The sequence below is a fragment of the Cyanistes caeruleus genome, chromosome 1 (assembly GCF_971803275.1).
Source record: "Cyanistes caeruleus chromosome 1, bCyaCae1.hap1.1, whole genome shotgun sequence".
NCBI classification, from domain to species: Eukaryota; Metazoa; Chordata; class Aves; order Passeriformes; family Paridae; genus Cyanistes; species Cyanistes caeruleus.
Genome location: NC_141701.1, coordinates 84,839,268 through 84,848,336, shown reverse-complemented (window position 1 = coordinate 84,848,336; position 9,069 = coordinate 84,839,268).

Sequence of the window (9,069 nt, the reverse complement as noted above, 5' to 3'; positions counted from 1 at the left end):
CCTCTCACATCCTTACAGACACAGGCAGTAGGTAGAAGCCTATTAAAAAAACCCATCTGTCCATGAAGTGCACATGCTTTCATGTTCTTTCAGGTGGACTCATGTCATCAAGAAAATGTAGCCAGTCCAGTCACAAAGCCCATGTGCTGCAGGAACTTGTATTTGAAAGGGGAACAGAAAACTGGTGGACTTTAAAAAAACATGAACAGTCAAACATCCCCTGCTTGCTCGTGGTGAAGTGTTTCTGGAGGGTGTGATCTACATCCTGAATGTCCTTCCTTGTTTTAAAAAGATAGTCATCACACATAATTTTGCCAGGGCATTCATTTCCCAAGATATCCGCTTGGCATTTTTCTAAGAACTTCCACTTGAACTCAGCATTGATTTCTTTTTTGAGCCCATAGGTGAATTCTGCACGTATATAAGATATTCTTTCAACCTGCTCAGCCTATTCCACCCCAGGTGCTTCAGGAGATGCAAGAAATTTTGCAGCAGGTAAGTATGTATCCACAGCAATCCCTCTTAGGGTGATATCTGCGCTCATATTTGAACTCAGCTCTTGGCCTCTCTTGCATCCTGTGCTGGGGATACGAGAGGCTGCTAGTTAGTATTTTAAAGACACATTTTTTTTTCTGTGAATTTTTTTCTGTGTTTATTTTGTCTTAAATGCCAAGACAGAAGCTCTTGCTTCATCTTACTAAGATTTTTTGTATTTTTGAGTGATTTTACCACATCTGCCCTTATTCCTTTCCTGAGGCAGCTCAGATATCCTAGCCCCTAGCTTCTTACTGTGATACCTTTAATTCCCACATCACAAAAAATGAAAACTTCTTGGGCAAGAGACTGTATTTTTTTATAGGATACATATTAATACTAGTTAACAAAACTCTTTTTACAGAAAAAGTCAAAATGGGCATCTGAGGAAGAGCAATGGGATCTCTTGGAGGCGTCTTTTTTAGAAGAGCATGACTCAACCTCTGCATGCACACTTCTCTCCATCGGCTGTAAAAGAGCTCAGATGACAGGCCCAGGTGAAGATGTCTGCTCTGTGGTTAAGGGAGGCAAATCCTGGCCAAGACACTAAATCCTGAACAACAAGTAATAGACAAATTGCACCGCTGGCTTCCAGTGTGATTCTGTGTAGCCCCCACCACTCTCCACAGGAAGCAGAAATTTGTATCAAGCTGCCTTCAGTAAGACCCTAGTCTTTTTCCAGAGCTCATATCAAGTGCTCCCTACCACATGAATATTTTGTCTTCCCCTCTGCTGTATCTTACTTTGCGTGTGCCACCAATTTATCCCTATCTGCCATTGCACTGGGCCTTTGCCTGCTTTGCTGAAGTCTCACTGACATGCTGCCCCCAGTGAAGCACTGGGCTTTGACAAAAATAAATAACTTCATCAATTTCACTTCCTTACTCCCATTCCCCTCTCCAGACTGCAAATATATATATTAAACCATACTAGACCTTGGCACTTCTGTGCCAACATTTTTTCAGAGAGAAAAATTTGTTATTTCTTCATGTCTATTGCCTCCAATTTCTTAAATAGCTTTCAGTTCCTGGCTTCTCATCATGTGACAGCCTCATTTTCTTTAATAAACACTTAATTAAGATCTTGTCAAAGTTCTTTAATAGAAGGATGTGGGATGTGGAATTTTGGTTGGGGGGGTTTTATTTGTTTGGTTGGGATTTTTTTATTTTTTGATACAAATATCAGGCTGTAAACATATAGATGCAATTGAAAGACCAGTTCCCAGAGTGTATGCAGTGCTTTTCAGGCCCATGGATAAACTTCTCATATTAGTGACATCAGTGCACAGTAAGAAAACAAGCAAAAGCTTTATTAGTTTAGGCTGATTAGTTGGGCAGACTTAGCCTAACTGAAGGAAAAACCTGCTAAAAATTTTTGAGAAATTTACAGTCTGATCAGATATTGTGCTATAAATATAATAAGCTAGTATTTTCAATAACAGTTTCATTTGTGAAATCACCTTGTCCAATGCACTGGAAGCACTAAATTTTGTTAAAAATTTAAACAAGTATTTTGTTACTGAATGCACATGCTAATGCAGTAACAGTGATCTGGAGAATCCAGTACGAAGAGATGAGAAAGAAAACCAGCAAAAAATAAAGAACCCATAGGAATTAAACAATAAAAATTGCGTTATGAGATGTGTCACTGTGAAAAATAAAGGAGGTGTGTAGGAGGAAATGCATAGGTAATTAAGTAAGTGGGGTTCTAAGGTTCCTCCAGAAACAGTGAGCAACACCCAGGGCATTGGGAAGCAGCTGATCATCCCATCACTGGCCTGTCTGGCCCATGAGCTGGCACGTCACCAGCCCCATCCGGACCCAGCGCTGACAGACATTCCAGTCTAACACCATTTCCAACAGAAAGACGGAGAGTCGTGTCCCGCCTCTCCCAGCTCAAGAATGGAGGTGCCAAGATGACATGGAACTTGCCCAAAATTTGGGAGGGAAGAATGAAGCTTAAGTCATATTCACGTGTGCAGGCCTTCTTTTGTTATTTTAACCCAGTTATCGAAGCAATGTGTTCCTGTTGATTTTTAAACCCTGTTTTGTTTTGAAAGGGCCTAACTGCGTCACTGGATGCATTGTCTGGTTACAGAGCTCCCAAGAGTGGGGAACTTCCAGCCAGTTTCCAAACCAGCTCAGCAAAATGAGGAGACAAGGGGATTTGAAGCCAGAGATCTAGTCTGAAAGGGATGGTCCCCCTCTGAAATGAGGGAGAGCACAGGGAAGGGGAGCCCAAGGAGCAGCTGCAGAGGCATGGGAGGGCAGCAGGCACACTGACCATCAAGGGGCCGTGTTGATATTGGCAGATGGATATGGGATCTTACCATAATTTAGGGCTGCGGCATGCTTATGCGGACAAGCCTTTCACAGCTGACAGGGTTTTTTCCTTTTCCATTTGTGGTTCTACATTTTGCAGACCCAAAATTGCCTGGGAAATAGGCCTGGGGAAAGCATGACATCCACTTGGTCCTGAGAGGTACCACCGAGGAGATGTATCACCCATAATGTGTCTGGAAAACAAGGAAGCCCAGAGGGATGACTACAGGAGGAGGAGGATGGCTTTTTTAAAAAAGCTAGCCTGCAAGGAAAGATTTTTGGCCTATGGATAGGGAAACATATAGGATTAGGGCTGGAAACAGGTATGAATAAAGAAAAAGACAAAAGAGAAGTGGTCAGAGTAATTCTGATAGAGAAAGAGAATGGGAAACCCAAAGAAAGGAAAGCATTATGCAAAGGGCAGGGTAGGACAGAGGGAAGCTGAGGAGGCTGGAAGGAGTGAATCAAATGATGATGCTGGGAAGGACTTTCCAAATGAAAGAGGGAAGCTAAGATGGCTAACCTGCAGGAGGGGAAATCCTTCTTGCTTGATACACTGCAGAAGAGGAATAGTTGCCAGTCCCTGAAAACTCAGTTCATGGAAGGAAACCACAGAAATTCATACAATGGAGATGCAAGAGGGGATGGGGGAAAGACAAATCTGCATGGAGATGAAAATGATCTTTCATTTATCCTGGATAAGCCATTTGCTGCTCATCCCTTTGGAGGTTTTATTTCCCTGTCTCCAAGACATGTCAAGGTTACTACAGGCATAGTAGATGCCTACTGAATCCTGAATTACTAACAGATCCTTACTGAAACACACGTGGTTTCTGTGCTCAGAGGGATATGGAGATCTCAATATATGGTATCTCCTATTAAAAATGTTTTTTGCTGCCACATGAAAATGCATTTAGCTTGCATACAGATAACATTTGTGGATTCCTTCAAAGAAGAGCTTTAGCTGTCATAGCTGTCTCAGTATTCCTGTTTCCCTTATACCTGTAGTCTGTCTGCAGAGATAAAGTCACTGAGAAAGAATATAGATTTTCTTCTTCAGAAAAGCCTTATTTTTGTCTTATCAGTGAAATAAGTACATCCTGTGCACAAAGACTAAAAAAAATTATAGAATCCAAGTTGCTTGAGACCTCACCATTGGCTTACACTGCCAGATTATTATAAAATGGCTTAAGTAAATAAATAACATTTCATTGTCCAAAAACTCCTTTCTGTGAAAGCTTTAAATCCAAGCTCTTTATGCAGTGAAGGTAACATTAACATCTTCCTGGTCCTTTAAAAAGCAGTCTGTTACATTGCCAAAAAAATGTGGAGAAAAGATACTCCAAAATTATTCCAAATAAGGAAAATCTGAAGCATAATTTATTACAGCCATAAATTCTCATGTAAATGTCAGCAGCCAGTAGATCCTGGACTTCAGTGATGGCAACTCTCCTAGTAGGAAAGATGCACTGTTTAGTTTGAGGCTGTAAAAATGCTCATCTGTAGCCTTTGGACAGCCTGTATTCCCAGTCAACAAAAGAGACTCAAGTGTGACAGATTGCCATTAGGATTTGTGTCATGGCAACAAGAGCACTGGCAAAGCAGGGTGGTTGGACTGGGACACTGTGTGTCATCTCTCAGGACAAACCTCAGCTTTCATCTGGGGAACCCAAGATGCCTTTGCTAGGGAAGCCATGTGCCACTTCAGCATGACAACAGAAGCCTAAAATTGGAGGCTGTTTGTCACTCATCACTCACAGGGCTTTTGGAATCTGCAATATCTTGAGGCACCCAGTTTGGAGAAGGTTTGAATTCAACTTGACTGCTGGTAGCAGAGGCAGGGGAAAGGCAAGCAGTGATGAAGCAAGGAGCCAGTTTCTGCCCCTGGGCTAACTTCTGTGTGCTTTTTATTTGATTAGTCTGACATATTTCACCCTTGCTTTCTTCAGCCCAGGGGAGCAGAGTCTTCGTGCCCATGGCCACTTGCATGCCTGCTATGCTGAGCCCAAGAGAGTGACCTGCTTCCTCATCGCCTGGAGAGCACCACTAAAGATTACTGATGATAAAGGGATGGGTCCTTGTTTGGATATCCAAAGACTGCTTATCCAAGGGATACCAGAACAGCCTCGAATGAGTTCAGGGACGAGAACAAAGGATTGGACTAAGGGCACAGGGTTAAATGTGGGGCAAAAGGGTGGGTCTGAGGGTCGAGGTCCAATAGGGACAAGGGAGGTGTGGCTAAAGACTGGGAGAACCAATGGGTTTACAGGGGTGGAGCAATGTGGCAAAACAGAGCCAATGGGGATCAAGGGAAGGAAGAACATTCTAGGAAAGGTGCATGAATGGTAAATGGAGCCTGAACAAGGGTGTGCCAATTTTTACAAACCAGTAGAATACCAAAACCCAAAAGGTGGCTGCAAAGGTCCATGGGAATAAGTTTTTCCTCACCCTAGCCTACAGGGGTGTCTCTCCTCTCTTGTGTCGTCCCCTCAGGGCTGAGGTATTTTGGTAACAGGCCCCTGGGCCTCCACATATGCCCTTCTCCTTAGTTCTGTCTTTGCCCTTACCCTGCCTGCTTCTTGGCATGCCTGAAACAGCCCTTCCCTTTGCGGCAGGGTAGTTCAGATGCAAGGCAGGAGGTTATTCACAACAAAAAGTAACACCGAGGTTGGTCCAGCTTGTACAGCACTCAGTTGTAATACAACCTGCCAAGGTAGAGATGCTTTTTATGTTGAGAAATAAAAATAATTTTTGACAGGTTGACATTCTCAAGGTGAAAAACCAGCACTTATTCAATGGGAGGAGCATGTCTGGGACAAGGAGCAAGGATGGTCTTTTCCTCATTTTCTCAATTCTCATCTCGTTTGAGATGAGAATTGGGATTATTCTCTATATCCTGAGATTCAGGATCATTCTCTTTCTTTCTCTACCTCACTGCCAGAAAATTTGAAACCTTTTCTTTATTTCTGTTCCCTGTACCCTTTCTCTGCAAGACCTGTACCCAGTCCCAAAATTACAGCTTCCCATCAGTGGCAGGAAGGAGCAGTGGGGCTGGCTCACACACGCAAGCCTCAGCCCTTTCCCAGGCTGACACTGGTGGTGGCTCTGTGACTGCAGCTGGCCCAGCTCACAGGTTGTGGCTAACCTGTACTATAGGTGAGGCGACATCTTTGGAGCTAACATCTTTGGAGCAAACATTCTGAAGATGCTTACCAGACACTTTGCAGCAGCAAGGCACAGTCCCTTCCTCCAGGGCAACTCAGATGGCTTTGGAGAATGCAGCCTGACCACACAGTATGTGCCATTGAATTTGAAGCCAAATTCCTCACTGATTACTCCTTTTTCCTCAAAACTGAATGTTTACAGGCAGTAAGTATGAGGTGCTCAAACACTCTTGCAGCTCCTTCCCCACACACTAAAAATTATTGGGAGTTTTTCAGTGACTACCCTTTCATATTAGTAGATGCACAAAACCATCAGAGAGAATAGAGAAAGCTGTATTTTTGTTTGTTTCAACGATGTTCAAAACGAAAGAAATAATCCAGGGAGGATTAGGTACAGGAGGTGACACTGTGAAGGCAGGTCCTCCTCAGGCTTGGATGGGGTTTTGATGACATTTGGCACTCACTGAAAAAAGTCTTGTCTGCATCAGCCTATTGCTCATGTCAACAGCTTGCTCATCATGTCAGCCTCAGGCCCCAGGGTCATACAGGCAGAAGAGTTGCTGCCTCAGATCTTCTTATGGGAAAGCAAATGCAAAGGTGGAGCTTTAGGGAAGAATTTTCCTCTAAACTCTAGAGGAATTATCAGGTACTTACAAAGAGTTCATCACTGTTTTTGCAAGATCAGCCTTCCTATACATTTTAAATCTATAAATTTAGATGTGAAGACTTAGAAAAGAAAGAAGCTTTTGTAAGTGATGATTTTAACTTCCAACCACAATATTTTAAAGCTGGTGTCCTTCGAAAGTGAAGGCTGCTTGAGTGAAGGTCTTAAGCATTTTTTCATTGCTTCTCCACTTCCCTTTTCTGCTCCTGTCAAGGGTGTCTCTGCTTCAGCCTTTCTTTTGATTTTAAAAACACAGATGTAAGCAGATAATGAGGCCACAGGAGGAGAATCCTTCAGGATGTCTTGTTTGGTTTGGAAATATTTAAATGTCTGCTGCATTTCCTTTGAGCACAAGGCAGGAGTCTGTGAAAGGGCACTGCTCCTTCTGCTACCCACAGTACTGCTAGGGGTGGGAGAGTGTGCGTGCATGCGAGCATATGTGTGCATGTGCGCATGAGATGGTTTCTAATCTTTTCAGCATGGTTCTTTTGCCTGGGATAATGTGAAACACTTCTGTAGGTCACATTTCCCTGGAGGAAAAGATTTTAACTCTAGTAATTCAGGTGAGGCTTGCTCTATCTAAATAGTCTGCCAGTTTCACATTATTACGCCAGATTAATAACTTTCTAAATCACAGTGAAGAATTATTTTTTTTTGTGGTTTGGATAGGTTTAAGTGCTTATGGCCATTGTCAATGATAGCTGGTTGTTTTAGATTAAGGTATCATAATCAAGGGGAAAATTTTATTACTGTGTCATACATAAAAGAGTGAATGGCTTCTGTATGAATTATGTGATGAGTCTGAGAGTCAGAGTCAATCACCTTTACAGTGTGGGTGGTACAAAGCAGTTGCCTAAGAAACGCTAACACAGAAAGAGAAACCTTCCTCATTTTTCTCCATGAGGTTAAAACTGTGTTGGAGGCTGCTCCAGACCTCCTACTGGCAAACACCTCATGGTCTGACTACCACAGAGGGGCCCTGGGCAGAAGTGGAATATAACTCTGATTAAAAGGAAAGGATACTTCACAGCAGACAAATGTGTACGGAAGATCAGTGGGTTATACCACAGATGAACAAATAAATTTAATATCCAAGGACTTTTCATAAGATTTGAAAAGTCAGTCACATGCAAGCCATGGCTTCATCCAAGGGCAGCTGAAGTCTATAAATACTAAATACTAAATATAAAGTCTATAAATACTAAATAATAAAGTAATAATAATAAAATGCTGTATACAGAATTGCTCAAAAGAACTGGCAGAATATGTGTTAGAAAGAGTTGTGCCATCGCCAAACATGAAAGATCACTTGTTGGCTTCACTATCTTGTTTAGGCCCTGCAGTTCAAATTTAGAATATAACTATCAATATAAAGAGCAACGGAATAAATTTGCAATACATAAATAAGAGAAAATTACCCAATCCAAGAAATCTGATGAACTTGAGAGTACCCTGACTATGACAAATGTTTGTGACATTTTAAAGTGATTTGTTTGGGCCTTCAGAAACAAGATTACTTCAAAAAAGCATAAATTACAAATACTATTGCACACTGGTTGTGTCCACATACACTACTCCAACATGTGCTTTTAAGTCTCATCTTAATTATGATTTTTTCATGTATGTTTGAAAGGAACTGTCTTTTATTGCCTATGCCTTTGTATGTCATTTTAATCCTTGCACACTGGTATATGAATGTTTTTTCCCATCATAAAAAAATTCTCAGCTTCCTTTTTTAGCTCACACGTTTTTGAAAACAAACTAGTGGAAGGATGAAAACCTTCAAATGTTTTATTTTAATTTCTAAGGAGACAATAACTGTGAGGAAATGTTTTTAATGTAACTTATTGTATCAGTGGAGACTGTATTGTAAAGAGCATTATTTTCTATTTCAGTTCATTGTGCCAACAGCTGAGTGATGCAGCTACTCTGCTGTTAAAAATAGTAGTACTATTACAAGTTTAAAGCAGGATACCATGAAATGCACTCTACAACCACAAATGCATTCCAAAGTGTTCTTGCTAGTAAATATGTGCCCTGGGCTTGTCTTGTGGGCAAGTCAGGGAGTGGGATAAATCCATCTTCTAAGGATGGACGTTGGATGTGAGCTCAGTGAACATAGGCACGCAAGCCTGCACACACACACACACACATACATGCACTCACACACACATATAAAAGTAAATATTTATTAAATTGATGTCTCAGTGTCAGCCCTGCTCTGTGTGTTGACATGATCCAAGTCTAGAAGCCACAGCTCAAAACAAAACAACCTGTGAATACTTGACCTGGAAGCAGTGAGAAATTCTTCTGCAATTCACTGATCTTGTAATGTTTAACCCTTAGCAGCTTCACTTCTGGCATCTGCATGAATGTTTGAGACAGA